The sequence below is a fragment of the Callospermophilus lateralis genome, unplaced genomic scaffold (genome assembly GCF_048772815.1).
Source record: "Callospermophilus lateralis isolate mCalLat2 unplaced genomic scaffold, mCalLat2.hap1 Scaffold_6038, whole genome shotgun sequence".
In the NCBI taxonomy this organism is placed as follows: domain Eukaryota; kingdom Metazoa; phylum Chordata; class Mammalia; order Rodentia; family Sciuridae; genus Callospermophilus; species Callospermophilus lateralis.
The window spans coordinates 130,001-145,180 of NW_027514599.1; the positions used below are offsets into that span (position 1 = coordinate 130,001).

A 15,180-nucleotide genomic window follows, 5' to 3' on the forward strand; every position below is an offset into this window, starting at 1 on the left:
CACACAGACACACACTCACTCCTCTCTTCCCCCCTCCCACCCCAGCCACCTCACTCTGGGCTGCAAGTCACCCAGTCCATGGCAGCCTCGAGACTGGGCGGTCACAGGTTCTCTCATCTCCCATCTAACTTCCCGTGGATGTAAGAGTGGATTCCCACATCCCCCTTGAAGTGAGTGCACGTCTTCAGGGTGTGTGCAGGGCAGAGGCTGAGAGAAGGCCCAGGAGGCCACAGGGTCTTAGGAGGCTGCGCTGGGAGCCAAGCAAGAGAGCAGATGTCAAAGGAGGGCAGGTGCTCCGAGAAGAGGAGGAAGCAGCCTTCGGAGCAGGCAAGTGGTTCGGGGCCAGGAGGTTGCCGGGGAGGACCACGTGCCGAGGGGAGCTGAAGGCCAAGGCCGGGCGGTGGGGACAGGGAGGCAGAGGCCCCTTTGTTCGCGGCGAACCCTCCACCTGGAGACGCCTGGCCGCGAGGCAGGGCCTGAAGGCCCGGTGGGCGCGCGACCCCCCGCAACCGCTGCTCCCCCCCGCCCCCCGCAAGGCTTGCGGGTGAGGGGGCTTCCGGTCTGGTGAGGCCGTCGACTGGGCTCTGACGGGGTTTGACTCGGAACGCTACTTTCACAGGCGGTCCTTTCCGGGAGCACAGCCCATGGACAAATGGACGGAGGGGTCTGTGCCCTTCCTCAGGGCGGTGCTGTACAGGTCCTGGTCCTTGAGGTGTACAAACAAGGCGCAGAGCCCTCCGACCTTGGCACTCAGTCCGAAGGGAGTCACTCGGGGGTGGGGTAGAGTGTGGTGGGGTGGGGGTGAGGTAGGGTAGGGTGGGGGTGGCGGTGGGGGTGCGGGGCGGCCAAGCGCTGCTGTGCAGAGTGGACAAAGCAGAGTGGATGGGGAACTCAGGGCGAGGCCCGCGCCCCAGCGGCGCACTTCTGAGCCTGGCCCTGTGACTGACTGACTGACTGACTGACTGGGAACCAGCGGGCCACAGCCGGCTCGCCACCCGCTGCCCGGTTGTCTGTGGGTCCCTGCGTGTGTTCCTCCTCGGGCCCTCCCTGAGGTTGGCTCCCCGCACAGGTGTTGTGTGTGGCCGGCCGCTCGCCATTGCCCAGTCCCACTGCATTTCCAGCTGGGGCGCTGGGCCTCTGTCAGGGTCTCTGGGGTGTCCGGTGGGGGGCGCGGGGGGCCGGGGTGTCTGCTCCCGTCTTCGCCCCTGGCTCTCTGGGCGCCCGGCTCGGCTCTGCTCGGCTAGGCTAGGCTAGGGTAGCGCGGGCGGCGGCAGCTGGGGATTCTCTGGGGATTCTCGGCCAGGCGAAGGGCTGGGTGGGGTGGCGGTGCGGGTGCCGGGTGCCCGGGGGTCGGGGGTCTTGGGGCTCGGCGAGGAGGGGCAGAGGCCAGGCCAGGCCGGGGCGGGGCTCCCGGTAGGTGGAGCCAGGTGCCCAGGGGCAGAGGTGGAGGCGGGACTCAGCCCCTGTCAGCCCCGCCTAGCCCACTCCACCTCGACCCGATCCGGCCCGGCCGAGGACCCGAGAGGGAGAGCCGGCCAGTCTCCCAGGACCCCCGCGCCGCCGCGGGGACCGAGTCAGGTCGGAGCGAGAAAGCCAGCCTGGAGTTGAGTTGAGGAGCGCTGGGCAGTGCTGGGGCGGGGCGAGGGAGGCCCCCTGGGAACACCCGCTGTGTTGGCCCCCTCCACCGCTGCCCTGCCCTCCCCTGCCCTCCCCTGCCCCTGGGCTGAAGGGTGGAAGCCGGCGCAGGCTCTTGAGGCGTTCCGGGGCAGCCTCCGCCGTCTACGGCCATACCACCCTGAACGCGCCCGATCTCGTCTGATCTCGGAAGCTAAGCAGGGTCGGGCCTGGTTAGTACTTGGATGGGAGACCGCCTGGGAATACCGGGTGCTGTAGGCTTTTGCGCCCCCTTCCCACACGCACTTTTCTTGCGTGGCCCGGAAACAGTGTCCGTGACCGCCTCAGGCCGTGACCCCCGGGCCCGCGGGGGTAGGGCGCAGGGGCAGCCCTGGGCTCCTGGTGTCCCTTCAGGCCTGCAGCTGGCCTCCCGCCTCCCGCCTCCCGCCTCGCCTCCGGCGCCCAGCGCCCAGCGCCTGCAGTGAGGCACACTGGCCTGGCTCTCTCCAGGGACGCTAGGACACTCCAGGCGACCCGGCGGAGCAGAGCCTGGTCCAGGCCTCGACCAGTCCTGTGCACCCTGACCGACCCCCACCCCCCCCCACCACTCACACTCCCGGATGGGGGGTGGGGAGGCGCACACCTGCTTTTCCCCAGAACACAGGGCCCACCCGCAGGGTCCGCTCCCCACCCGTTCTTGCCACACCAGCAGAGCGTGGCCACCCAGGTCCTGGGAGTGAGAGAGTCCATCCAGCGTCTCTCCCTAGGTCCGTCCCTTGGCAACTCTGCCTCCCTTCCCAACGCCTTCCTCCTGAGGGTCCCAGCCCTGAGTCTGTCTCTTCACCCATCTCTCTCTCTTTCTCTCTCTCTCTCTCTATCTCTGTCTCTCTCTCTCTCTCTCTCTCTCTCTCACACACACACACACACACACACTCTGGAAGCAGATGTCTTTCTGTCTATCTCTCTGCTCATCCATCTCTCCTTCACCTTTGTGACTCTACTGGCCTGTGAGGAGGCCTCCTGTCTCCATCTCCCACTCAGTGTGTCTCTTTCCTTGGCCCTTCTGTCTGTCACCCTGTCTCTCTCGCTCTCTCTCTCTCTCTCTCTTTCTCTCTCTCTCACAAACACACACACACAGACACACACTCACTCCTCTCTTCCCCCCTCCCACCCCAGCCACCTCACTCTGGGCTGCAAGTCACCCAGTCCATGGCAGCCTCGAGACTGGGCGGTCACAGGTTCTCTCATCTCCCATCTAACTTCCCGTGGATGTAAGAGTGGATTCCCACATCCCCCTTGAAGTGAGTGCACGTCTTCAGGGTGTGTGCAGGGCAGAGGCTGAGAGAAGGCCCAGGAGGCCACAGGGTCTTAGGAGGCTGCGCTGGGAGCCAAGCAAGAGAGCAGATGTCAAAGGAGGGCAGGTGCTCCGAGAAGAGGAGGAAGCAGCCTTCGGAGCAGGCAAGTGGTTCGGGGCCAGGAGGTTGCCGGGGAGGACCACGTGCCGAGGGGAGCTGAAGGCCAAGGCCGGGCGGTGGGGACAGGGAGGCAGAGGCCCCTTTGTTCGCGGCGAACCCTCCACCTGGAGACGCCTGGCCGCGAGGCAGGGCCTGAAGGCCCGGTGGGCGCGCGACCCCCCGCAACCGCTGCTCCCCCCCGCCCCCCGCAAGGCTTGCGGGTGAGGGGGCTTCCGGTCTGGTGAGGCCGTCGACTGGGCTCTGACGGGGTTTGACTCGGAACGCTACTTTCACAGGCGGTCCTTTCCGGGAGCACAGCCCATGGACAAATGGACGGAGGGGTCTGTGCCCTTCCTCAGGGCGGTGCTGTACAGGTCCTGGTCCTTGAGGTGTACAAACAAGGCGCAGAGCCCTCCGACCTTGGCACTCAGTCCGAAGGGAGTCACTCGGGGGTGGGGTAGAGTGTGGTGGGGTGGGGGTGAGGTAGGGTAGGGTGGGGGTGGCGGTGGGGGTGCGGGGCGGCCAAGCGCTGCTGTGCAGAGTGGACAAAGCAGAGTGGATGGGGAACTCAGGGCGAGGCCCGCGCCCCAGCGGCGCACTTCTGAGCCTGGCCCTGTGACTGACTGACTGACTGACTGACTGGGAACCAGCGGGCCACAGCCGGCTCGCCACCCGCTGCCCGGTTGTCTGTGGGTCCCTGCGTGTGTTCCTCCTCGGGCCCTCCCTGAGGTTGGCTCCCCGCACAGGTGTTGTGTGTGGCCGGCCGCTCGCCATTGCCCAGTCCCACTGCATTTCCAGCTGGGGCGCTGGGCCTCTGTCAGGGTCTCTGGGGTGTCCGGTGGGGGGCGCGGGGGGCCGGGGTGTCTGCTCCCGTCTTCGCCCCTGGCTCTCTGGGCGCCCGGCTCGGCTCTGCTCGGCTAGGCTAGGCTAGGGTAGCGCGGGCGGCGGCAGCTGGGGATTCTCTGGGGATTCTCGGCCAGGCGAAGGGCTGGGTGGGGTGGCGGTGCGGGTGCCGGGTGCCCGGGGGTCGGGGGTCTTGGGGCTCGGCGAGGAGGGGCAGAGGCCAGGCCAGGCCGGGGCGGGGCTCCCGGTAGGTGGAGCCAGGTGCCCAGGGGCAGAGGTGGAGGCGGGACTCAGCCCCTGTCAGCCCCGCCTAGCCCACTCCACCCCGACCCGATCCGGCCCGGCCGAGGACCCGAGAGGGAGAGCCGGCCAGTCTCCCAGGACCCCCGCGCCGCCGCGGGGACCGAGTCAGGTCGGAGCGAGAAAGCCAGCCTGGAGTTGAGTTGAGGAGCGCTGGGCAGTGCTGGGGCGGGGCGAGGGAGGCCCCCTGGGAACACCCGCTGTGTTGGCCCCCTCCACCGCTGCCCTGCCCTCCCCTGCCCTCCCCTGCCCCTGGGCTGAAGGGTGGAAGCCGGCGCAGGCTCTTGAGGCATTCCGGGGCAGCCTCCACCGTCTACGGCCATACCACCCTGAACGCGCCCGATCTCGTCTGATCTGGAAGCTAAGCAGGGTCGGGCCTGGTTAGTACTTGGATGGGAGACCGCCTGGGAATACCGGGTGCTGTAGGCTTTTGCGCCCCCTTCCCACACGCACTTTTCTTGCGTGGCCCGGAAACAGTGTCCGTGACCGCCTCAGGCCGTGACCCCCGGGCCCGCGCGGGTAGGGCGCAGGGGCAGCCCTGGGCTCCCGGTGTCCCTTCAGGCCTGCGGCTGGCCTCCCGCCTCGCCTCCGGCGCCCAGCGCCCAGCGCCTGCAGTGAGCCACACTGGCCTGGCTCTCTCCAGGGACGCTAGGACACTCCAGGCGACCCGGCGGAGCCGAGCCTGGTCCAGGCCTCGACCAGTCCTGTGCACCCTGACCGACCCCCACCCCCCCCACCACTCACACTCCCGGATGGGGGGTGGGGAGGCGCACACCTGCTTTTCCCCAGAACACAGGGCCCACCCGCAGGGGCCGCTCCCCACCCGTTCTTGCCACACCAGCAGAGCGTGGCCACCCAGGTCCTGGGAGTGAGAGAGTCCATCCAGCGTCTCTCCCTAGGTCCGTCCCTTGGCAACTCTGCCTCCCTTCCCAACGCCTTCCTCCTGAGGGTCCCAGCCCTGAGTCTGTCTCTTCACCCATCTCTCTCTCTTTCTCTCTCTCTCTCTCTATCTCTGTCTCTCTCTCTCTCTCTCTCTCTCTCTCTCACACACACACACACACACACACTCTGGAAGCAGATGTCTTTCTGTCTATCTCTCTGCTCATCCATCTCTCCTTCACCTTTGTGACTCTACTGGCCTGTGAGGAGGCCTCCTGTCTCCATCTCCCACTCAGTGTGTCTCTTTCCTTGGCCCTTCTGTCTGTCACCCTGTCTCTCTCGCTCTCTCTCTCTCTCTCTCTTTCTCTCTCTCTCACAAACACACACACACAGACACACACTCACTCCTCTCTTCCCCCCTCCCACCCCAGCCACCTCACTCTGGGCTGCAAGTCACCCAGTCCATGGCAGCCTCGAGACTGGGCGGTCACAGGTTCTCTCATCTCCCATCTAACTTCCCGTGGATGTAAGAGTGGATTCCCACATCCCCCTTGAAGTGAGTGCACGTCTTCAGGGTGTGTGCAGGGCAGAGGCTGAGAGAAGGCCCAGGAGGCCACAGGGTCTTAGGAGGCTGCGCTGGGAGCCAAGCAAGAGAGCAGATGTCAAAGGAGGGCAGGTGCTCCGAGAAGAGGAGGAAGCAGCCTTCGGAGCAGGCAAGTGGTTCGGGGCCAGGAGGTTGCCGGGGAGGACCACGTGCCGAGGGGAGCTGAAGGCCAAGGCCGGGCGGTGGGGACAGGGAGGCAGAGGCCCCTTTGTTCGCGGCGAACCCTCCACCTGGAGACGCCTGGCCGCGAGGCAGGGCCTGAAGGCCCGGTGGGCGCGCGACCCCCCGCAACCGCTGCTCCCCCCCGCCCCCCGCAAGGCTTGCGGGTGAGGGGGCTTCCGGTCTGGTGAGGCCGTCGACTGGGCTCTGACGGGGTTTGACTCGGAACGCTACTTTCACAGGCGGTCCTTTCCGGGAGCACAGCCCATGGACAAATGGACGGAGGGGTCTGTGCCCTTCCTCAGGGCGGTGCTGTACAGGTCCTGGTCCTTGAGGTGTACAAACAAGGCGCAGAGCCCTCCGACCTTGGCACTCAGTCCGAAGGGAGTCACTCGGGGGTGGGGTAGAGTGTGGTGGGGTGGGGGTGAGGTAGGGTAGGGTGGGGGTGGCGGTGGGGGTGCGGGGCGGCCAAGCGCTGCTGTGCAGAGTGGACAAAGCAGAGTGGATGGGGAACTCAGGGCGAGGCCCGCGCCCCAGCGGCGCACTTCTGAGCCTGGCCCTGTGACTGACTGACTGACTGACTGACTGGGAAGCAGCGGGCCACAGCCGGCTCGCCACCCGCTGCCCGGTTGTCTGTGGGTCCCTGCGTGTGTTCCTCCTCGGGCCCTCCCTGAGGTTGGCTCCCCGCACAGGTGTTGTGTGTGGCCGGCCGCTCGCCATTGCCCAGTCCCACTGCATTTCCAGCTGGGGCGCTGGGCCTCTGTCAGGGTCTCTGGGGTGTCCGGTGGGGGGCGCGGGGGGCCGGGGTGTCTGCTCCCGTCTTCGCCCCTGGCTCTCTGGGCGCCCGGCTCGGCTCTGCTCGGCTAGGCTAGGCTAGGGTAGCGCGGGCGGCGGCAGCTGGGGATTCTCTGGGGATTCTCGGCCAGGCGAAGGGCTGGGTGGGGTGGCGGTGCGGGTGCCGGGTGCCCGGGGGTCGGGGGTCTTGGGGCTCGGCGAGGAGGGGCAGAGGCCAGGCCAGGCCGGGGCGGGGCTCCCGGTAGGTGGAGCCAGGTGCCCAGGGGCAGAGGTGGAGGCGGGACTCAGCCCCTGTCAGCCCCGCCTAGCCCACTCCACCCCGACCCGATCCGGCCCGGCCGAGGACCCGAGAGGGAGAGCCGGCCAGTCTCCCAGGACCCCCGCGCCGCCGCGGGGACCGAGTCAGGTCGGAGCGAGAAAGCCAGCCTGGAGTTGAGTTGAGGAGCGCTGGGCAGTGCTGGGGCGGGGCGAGGGAGGCCCCCTGGGAACACCCGCTGTGTTGGCCCCCTCCACCGCTGCCCTGCCCTCCCCTGCCCTCCCCTGCCCCTGGGCTGAAGGGTGGAAGCCGGTGCAGGCTCTTGAGGCGTTCCGGGGCAGCCTCTGCCGTCTACGGCCATACCACCCTGAACGCGCCCGATCTCGTCTGATCTCGGAAGCTAAGCAGGGTCGGGCCTGGTTAGTACTTGGATGGGAGACCGCCTGGGAATACCGGGTGCTGTAGGCTTTTGCGCCCCCTTCCCACACGCACTTTTCTTGCGTGGCCCGGAAACAGTGTCCGTGACCGCCTCAGGCCGTGACCCCCGGGCCCGCGGGGGTAGGGCGCAGGGGCAGCCCTGGGCTCCCGGTGTCCCTTCAGGCCTGCGGCTGGCCTCCCGCCTTCCGGCGCCCAGCGCCCAGCGCCTGCAGTGAGCCACACTGGCCTGGCTCTCTCCAGGGACGCTAGGACACTCCAGGCGACCCGGCGGAGCCGAGCCTGGTCCAGGCCTCGACCAGTCCTGTGCACCCTGACCGACCCCCACCCCCCCCCACCACTCACACTCCCGGATGGGGGGTGGGGAGGCGCACACCTGCTTTTCCCCAGAACACAGGGCCCACCCGCAGGGGCCGCTCCCCACCCGTTCTTGCCACACCAGCAGAGCGTGGCCACCCAGGTCCTGGGAGTGAGAGAGTCCATCCAGCGTCTCTCCCTAGGTCCGTCCCTTGGCAACTCTGCCTCCCTTCCCAATGCCTTCCTCCTGAGGGTCCCAGCCCTGAGTCTGTCTCTTCACCCATCTCTCTCTCTTTCTCTCTCTCTCTCTCTATCTCTGTCTCTCTCTCTCTCTCTCTCTCTCTCTCTCTCACACACACACACACACACACACACACTCTGGAAGCAGATGTCTTTCTGTCTATCTCTCTGCTCATCCATCTCTCCTTCACCTTTGTGACTCTACTGGCCTGTGAGGAGGCCTCCTGTCTCCATCTCCCACTCAGTGTGTCTCTTTCCTTGGCCCTTCTGTCTGTCACCCTGTCTCTCTCGCGCTCTCTCTCTCTCTCTCTCTCTCTCTCTCTCTCACAAACACACACACACAGACACACACTCACTCCTCTCTTCCCCCCTCCCACCCCAGCCACCTCACTCTGGGCTGCAAGTCACCCAGTCCATGGCAGCCTCGAGACTGGGCGGTCACAGGTTCTCTCATCTCCCATCTAACTTCCCGTGGATGTAAGAGTGGATTCCCACATCCCCCTTGAAGTGAGTGCACGTCTTCAGGGTGTGTGCAGGGCAGAGGCTGAGAGAAGGCCCAGGAGGCCACAGGGTCTTAGGAGGCTGCGCTGGGAGCCAAGCAAGAGAGCAGATGTCAAAGGAGGGCAGGTGCTCCGAGAAGAGGAGGAAGCAGCCTTCGGAGCAGGCAAGTGGTTCGGGGCCAGGAGGTTGCCGGGGAGGACCACGTGCCGAGGGGAGCTGAAGGCCAAGGCCGGGCGGTGGGGACAGGGAGGCAGAGGCCCCTTTGTTCGCGGCGAACCCTCCACCTGGAGACGCCTGGCCGCGAGGCAGGGCCTGAAGGCCCGGTGGGCGCGCGACCCCCCGCAACCGCTGCTCCCCCCCGCCCCCCGCAAGGCTTGCGGGTGAGGGGGCTTCCGGTCTGGTGAGGCCGTCGACTGGGCTCTGACGGGGTTTGACTCGGAACGCTACTTTCACAGGCGGTCCTTTCCGGGAGCACAGCCCATGGACAAATGGACGGAGGGGTCTGTGCCCTTCCTCAGGGCGGTGCTGTACAGGTCCTGGTCCTTGAGGTGTACAAACAAGGCGCAGAGCCCTCCGACCTTGGCACTCAGTCCGAAGGGAGTCACTCGGGGGTGGGGTAGAGTGTGGTGGGGTGGGGGTGAGGTAGGGTAGGGTGGGGGTGGCGGTGGGGGTGCGGGGCGGCCAAGCGCTGCTGTGCAGAGTGGACAAAGCAGAGTGGATGGGGAACTCAGGGCGAGGCCCGCGCCCCAGCGGCGCACTTCTGAGCCTGGCCCTGTGACTGACTGACTGACTGACTGACTGGGAACCAGCGGGCCACAGCCGGCTCGCCACCCGCTGCCCGGTTGTCTGTGGGTCCCTGCGTGTGTTCCTCCTCGGGCCCTCCCTGAGGTTGGCTCCCCGCACAGGTGTTGTGTGTGGCCGGCCGCTCGCCATTGCCCAGTCCCACTGCATTTCCAGCTGGGGCGCTGGGCCTCTGTCAGGGTCTCTGGGGTGTCCGGTGGGGGGCGCGGGGGGCCGGGGTGTCTGCTCCCGTCTTCGCCCCTGGCTCTCTGGGCGCCCGGCTCGGCTCTGCTCGGCTAGGCTAGGCTAGGGTAGCGCGGGCGGCGGCAGCTGGGGATTCTCTGGGGATTCTCGGCCAGGCGAAGGGCTGGGTGGGGTGGCGGTGCGGGTGCCGGGTGCCCGGGGGTCGGGGGTCTTGGGGCTCGGCGAGGAGGGGCAGAGGCCAGGCCAGGCCGGGGCGGGGCTCCCGGTAGGTGGAGCCAGGTGCCCAGGGGCAGAGGTGGAGGCGGGACTCAGCCCCTGTCAGCCCCGCCTAGCCCACTCCACCCCGACCCGATCCGGCCCGGCCGAGGACCCGAGAGGGAGAGCCGGCCAGTCTCCCAGGACCCCCGCGCCGCCGCGGGGACCGAGTCAGGTCGGAGCGAGAAAGCCAGCCTGGAGTTGAGTTGAGGAGCGCTGGGCAGTGCTGGGGCGGGGCGAGGGAGGCCCCCTGGGAACACCCGCTGTGTTGGCCCCCTCCACCGCTGCCCTGCCCTCCCCTGCCCTCCCCTGCCCCTGGGCTGAAGGGTGGAAGCCGGCGCAGGCTCTTGAGGCGTTCCGGGGCAGCCTCCGCCGTCTACGGCCATACCACCCTGAACGCGCCCGATCTCGTCTGATCTCGGAAGCTAAGCAGGGTCGGGCCTGGTTAGTACTTGGATGGGAGACCGCCTGGGAATACCGGGTGCTGTAGGCTTTTGCGCCCCCTTCCCACACGCACTTTTCTTGCGAGGCCCGGAAACAGTGTCCGTGACCGCCTCAGGCCGTGACCCCCGGGCCCGCGGGGGTAGGGCGCAGGGGCAGCCCTGGGCTCCCGGTGTCCCTTCAGGCCTGCGGCTGGCCTCCCGCCTTCCGGCGCCCAGCGCCCAGCGCCTGCAGTGAGCCACACTGGCCTGGCTCTCTCCAGGGACGCTAGGACACTCCAGGCGACCCGGCGGAGCCGAGCCTGGTCCAGGCCTCCACCAGTCCTGTGCACCCTGACCGACCCCCACCCCCCCCCACCACTCACACTCCCGGATGGGGGGTGGGGAGGCGCACACCTGCTTTTCCCCAGAACACAGGGCCCACCCGCAGGGGCCGCTCCCCACCCGTTCTTGCCACACCAGCAGAGCGTGGCCACCCAGGTCCTGGGAGTGAGAGAGTCCATCCAGCGTCTCTCCCTAGGTCCGTCCCTTGGCAACTCTGCCTCCCTTCCCAACGCCTTCCTCCTGAGGGTCCCAGCCCTGAGTCTGTCTCTTCACCCATCTCTCTCTCTTTCTCTCTCTCTCTCTCTATCTCTGTCTCTCTCTCTCTCTCTCTCTCTCTCTCTCACACACACACACACACACACACACACTCTGGAAGCAGATGTCTTTCTGTCTATCTCTCTGCTCATCCATCTCTCCTTCACCTTTGTGACTCTACTGGCCTGTGAGGAGGCCTCCTGTCTCCATCTCCCACTCAGTGTGTCTCTTTCCTTGGCCCTTCTGTCTGTCACCCTGTCTCTCTCGCTCTCTCTCTCTCTCTCTCTCTCTCTCTCTCTCACAAACACACACACACAGACACACACTCACTCCTCTCTTCCCCCCTCCCACCCCAGCCACCTCACTCTGGGCTGCAAGTCACCCAGTCCATGGCAGCCTCGAGACTGGGCGGTCACAGGTTCTCTCATCTCCCATCTAACTTCCCGTGGATGTAAGAGTGGATTCCCACATCCCCCTTGAAGTGAGTGCACGTCTTCAGGGTGTGTGCAGGGCAGAGGCTGAGAGAAGGCCCAGGAGGCCACAGGGTCTTAGGAGGCTGCGCTGGGAGCCAAGCAAGAGAGCAGATGTCAAAGGAGGGCAGGTGCTCCGAGAAGAGGAGGAAGCAGCCTTCGGAGCAGGCAAGTGGTTCGGGGCCAGGAGGTTGCCGGGGAGGACCACGTGCCGAGGGGAGCTGAAGGCCAAGGCCGGGCGGTGGGGACAGGGAGGCAGAGGCCCCTTTGTTCGCGGCGAACCCTCCACCTGGAGACGCCTGGCCGCGAGGCAGGGCCTGAAGGCCCGGTGGGCGCGCGACCCCCCGCAACCGCTGCTCCCCCCCGCCCCCCGCAAGGCTTGCGGGTGAGGGGGCTTCCGGTCTGGTGAGGCCGTCGACTGGGCTCTGACGGGGTTTGACTCGGAACGCTACTTTCACAGGCGGTCCTTTCCGGGAGCACAGCCCATGGACAAATGGACGGAGGGGTCTGTGCCCTTCCTCAGGGCGGTGCTGTACAGGTCCTGGTCCTTGAGGTGTACAAACAAGGCGCAGAGCCCTCCGACCTTGGCACTCAGTCCGAAGGGAGTCACTCGGGGGTGGGGTAGAGTGTGGTGGGGTGGGGGTGAGGTAGGGTAGGGTGGGGGTGGCGGTGGGGGTGCGGGGCGGCCAAGCGCTGCTGTGCAGAGTGGACAAAGCAGAGTGGATGGGGAACTCAGGGCGAGGCCCGCGCCCCAGCGGCGCACTTCTGAGCCTGGCCCTGTGACTGACTGACTGACTGACTGACTGGGAACCAGCGGGCCACAGCCGGCTCGCCACCCGCTGCCCGGTTGTCTGTGGGTCCCTGCGTGTGTTCCTCCTCGGGCCCTCCCTGAGGTTGGCTCCCCGCACAGGTGTTGTGTGTGGCCGGCCGCTCGCCATTGCCCAGTCCCACTGCATTTCCAGCTGGGGCGCTGGGCCTCTGTCAGGGTCTCTGGGGTGTCCGGTGGGGGGCGCGGGGGGCCGGGGTGTCTGCTCCCGTCTTCGCCCCTGGCTCTCTGGGCGCCCGGCTCGGCTCTGCTCGGCTAGGCTAGGCTAGGGTAGCGCGGGCGGCGGCAGCTGGGGATTCTCTGGGGATTCTCGGCAGGCGAAGGGCTGGGTGGGGTGGCGGTGCGGGTGCCGGGTGCCCGGGGGTCGGGGGTCGTGGGGCTCGGCGAGGAGGGGCAGAGGCCAGGCCAGGCCGGGGCGGGGCTCCCGGTAGGTGGAGCCAGGTGCCCAGGGGCAGAGGTGGAGGCGGGACTCAGCCCCTGTCAGCCCCGCCTAGCCCACTCCACCCCGACCCGATCCGGCCCCGCCAAGGACCCGAGAGGGAGAGCCGGCCAGTCTCCCAGGACCCCCGCGCCGCCGCGGGGACCGAGTCAGGTCGGAGCGAGAAAGCCAGCCTGGAGTTGAGTTGAGGAGCGCTGGGCAGTGCTGGGGCGGGGCGAGGGAGGCCCCCTGGGAACACCCGCTGTGTTGGCCCCCTCCACCGCTGCCTGCCCCTGGGCTGAAGGGTGGAAGCCGGTGCAGGCTCTTGAGGCGTTCCGGGGCAGCCTCTGCCGTCTACGGCCATACCACCCTGAACGCGCCCGATCTCGTCTGATCTCGGAAGCTAAGCAGGGTCGGGCCTGGTTAGTACTTGGATGGGAGACCGCCTGGGAATACCGGGTGCTGTAGGCTTTTGCGCCCCCTTCCCACACGCACTTTTCTTGCGTGGCCCGGAAACAGTGTCCGTGACCGCCTCAGGCCGTGACCCCCGGGCCCGCCGGGGTAGGGCGCAGGGGCAGCCCTGGGCTCCCGGTGTCCCTTCAGGCCTGCGGCTGGCCTCCCGCCTCCCGCCTCCCGCCTCGCCTCCGGCGCCCAGCGCCCAGCGCCTGCAGTGAGCCACACTGGCCTGGCTCTCTCCAGGGACGCTAGGACACTCCAGGCGACCCGGCGGAGCCGAGCCTGGTCCAGGCCTCGACCAGTCCTGTGCACCCTGACCGACCCCCACCCCCCCCCACCACTCACACTCCCGGATGGGGGGTGGGGAGGCGCACACCTGCTTTTCCCCAGAACACAGGGCCCACCCGCAGGGGCCGCTCCCCACCCGTTCTTGCCACACCAGCAGAGCGTGGCCACCCAGGTCCTGGGAGTGAGAGAGTCCATCCAGCGTCTCTCCCTAGGTCCGTCCCTTGGCAACTCTGCCTCCCTTCCCAACGCCTTCCTCCTGAGGGTCCCAGCCCTGAGTCTGTCTCTTCACCCATCTCTCTCTCTTTCTCTCTCTCTCTCTCTATCTCTGTCTCTCTCTCTCTCTCTCTCTCTCACACACACACACACACACACACACACTCTGGAAGCAGATGTCTTTCTGTCTATCTCTCTGCTCATCCATCTCTCCTTCACCTTTGTGACTCTACTGGCCTGTGAGGAGGCCTCCTGTCTCCATCTCCCACTCAGTGTGTCTCTTTCCTTGGCCCTTCTGTCTGTCACCCTGTCTCTCTCGCGCTCTCTCTCTCTCTCTCTCTCTCTCTCTCTCTCTCTCTCACAAACACACACACACAGACACACACTCACTCCTCTCTTCCCCCCTCCCACCCCAGCCACCTCACTCTGGGCTGCAAGTCACCCAGTCCATGGCAGCCTCGAGACTGGGCGGTCACAGGTTCTCTCATCTCCCATCTAACTTCCCGTGGATGTAAGAGTGGATTCCCACATCCCCCTTGAAGTGAGTGCACGTCTTCAGGGTGTGTGCAGGGCAGAGGCTGAGAGAAGGCCCAGGAGGCCACAGGGTCTTAGGAGGCTGCGCTGGGAGCCAAGCAAGAGAGCAGATGTCAAAGGAGGGCAGGTGCTCCGAGAAGAGGAGGAAGCAGCCTTCGGAGCAGGCAAGTGGTTCGGGGCCAGGAGGTTGCCGGGGAGGACCACGTGCCGAGGGGAGCTGAAGGCCAAGGCCGGGCGGTGGGGACAGGGAGGCAGAGGCCCCTTTGTTCGCGGCGAACCCTCCACCTGGAGACGCCTGGCCGCGAGGCAGGGCCTGAAGGCCCGGTGGGCGCGCGACCCCCCGCAACCGCTGCTCCCCCCCGCCCCCCGCAAGGCTTGCGGGTGAGGGGGCTTCCGGTCTGGTGAGGCCGTCGACTGGGCTCTGACGGGGTTTGACTCGGAACGCTACTTTCACAGGCGGTCCTTTCCGGGAGCACAGCCCATGGACAAATGGACGGAGGGGTCTGTGCCCTTCCTCAGGGCGGTGCTGTACAGGTCCTGGTCCTTGAGGTGTACAAACAAGGCGCAGAGCCCTCCGACCTTGGCACTCAGTCCGAAGGGAGTCACTCGGGGGTGGGGTAGAGTGTGGTGGGGTGGGGGTGAGGTAGGGTAGGGTGGGGGTGGCGGTGGGGGTGCGGGGCGGCCAAGCGCTGCTGTGCAGAGTGGACAAAGCAGAGTGGATGGGGAACTCAGGGCGAGGCCCGCGCCCCAGCGGCGCACTTCTGAGCCTGGCCCTGTGACTGACTGACTGACTGACTGACTGGGAACCAGCGGGCCACAGCCGGCTCGCCACCCGCTGCCCGGTTGTCTGTGGGTCCCTGCGTGTGTTCCTCCTCGGGCCCTCCCTGAGGTTGGCTCCCCGCACAGGTGTTGTGTGTGGCCGGCCGCTCGCCATTGCCCAGTCCCACTGCATTTCCAGCTGGGGCGCTGGGCCTCTGTCAGGGTCTCTGGGGTGTCCGGTGGGGGGCGCGGGGGGCCGGGGTGTCTGCTCCCGTCTTCGCCCCTGGCTCTCTGGGCGCCCGGCTCGGCTCTGCTCGGCTAGGCTAGGCTAGGGTAGCGCGGGCGGCGGCAGCTGGGGATTCTCTGGGGATTCTCGGCCAGGCGAAGGGCTGGGTGGGGTGGCGGTGCGGGTGCCGGGTGCCCGGGGGTCGGGGGTCTTGGGGCTCGGCGAGGAGGGGCAGAGGCCAGGCCAGGCCGGGGCGGGGCTCCCGGTAGGTGGAGCCAGGTGCCCAGGGGCAGAGGTGGAGGCGGGACTCAGCCCCTGTCAGCCCCGCCTAGCCCACTCCACCTCGACCCGATCC

At 67.3% G+C, this 15,180-nt stretch overlaps 5 non-coding genes across 5 annotated transcripts; all 5 read left to right on the top strand.

Annotated features, from left to right (window-relative positions):
• Positions 1–1,777: 1,777 nt before the first annotated feature.
• LOC143640777 (5S ribosomal RNA) lies at positions 1,778–1,896 on the top strand. The gene has a single exon (XR_013155137.1). It is a non-coding gene; the product is annotated as a 5S ribosomal RNA (ribosomal RNA).
• Positions 1,897–4,522: 2,626 nt separating this feature from the next.
• LOC143640739 (5S ribosomal RNA) lies at positions 4,523–4,640 on the top strand. The gene has a single exon (XR_013155099.1). It is a non-coding gene; the product is annotated as a 5S ribosomal RNA (ribosomal RNA).
• A 2,613-nt stretch (positions 4,641–7,253) lies between these two features.
• Positions 7,254–7,372, top strand: LOC143640778 (5S ribosomal RNA). Its single transcript, XR_013155138.1, has one exon. It is a non-coding gene; the product is annotated as a 5S ribosomal RNA (ribosomal RNA).
• Positions 7,373–9,990: 2,618 nt separating this feature from the next.
• On the top strand, positions 9,991–10,109 carry LOC143640779 (5S ribosomal RNA). Its single transcript, XR_013155139.1, has one exon. It is a non-coding gene; the product is annotated as a 5S ribosomal RNA (ribosomal RNA).
• A 2,592-nt stretch (positions 10,110–12,701) lies between these two features.
• On the top strand, positions 12,702–12,820 carry LOC143640780 (5S ribosomal RNA). The gene has a single exon (XR_013155140.1). It is a non-coding gene; the product is annotated as a 5S ribosomal RNA (ribosomal RNA).
• The last annotated feature ends 2,360 nt before the right edge of the window (positions 12,821–15,180 follow it).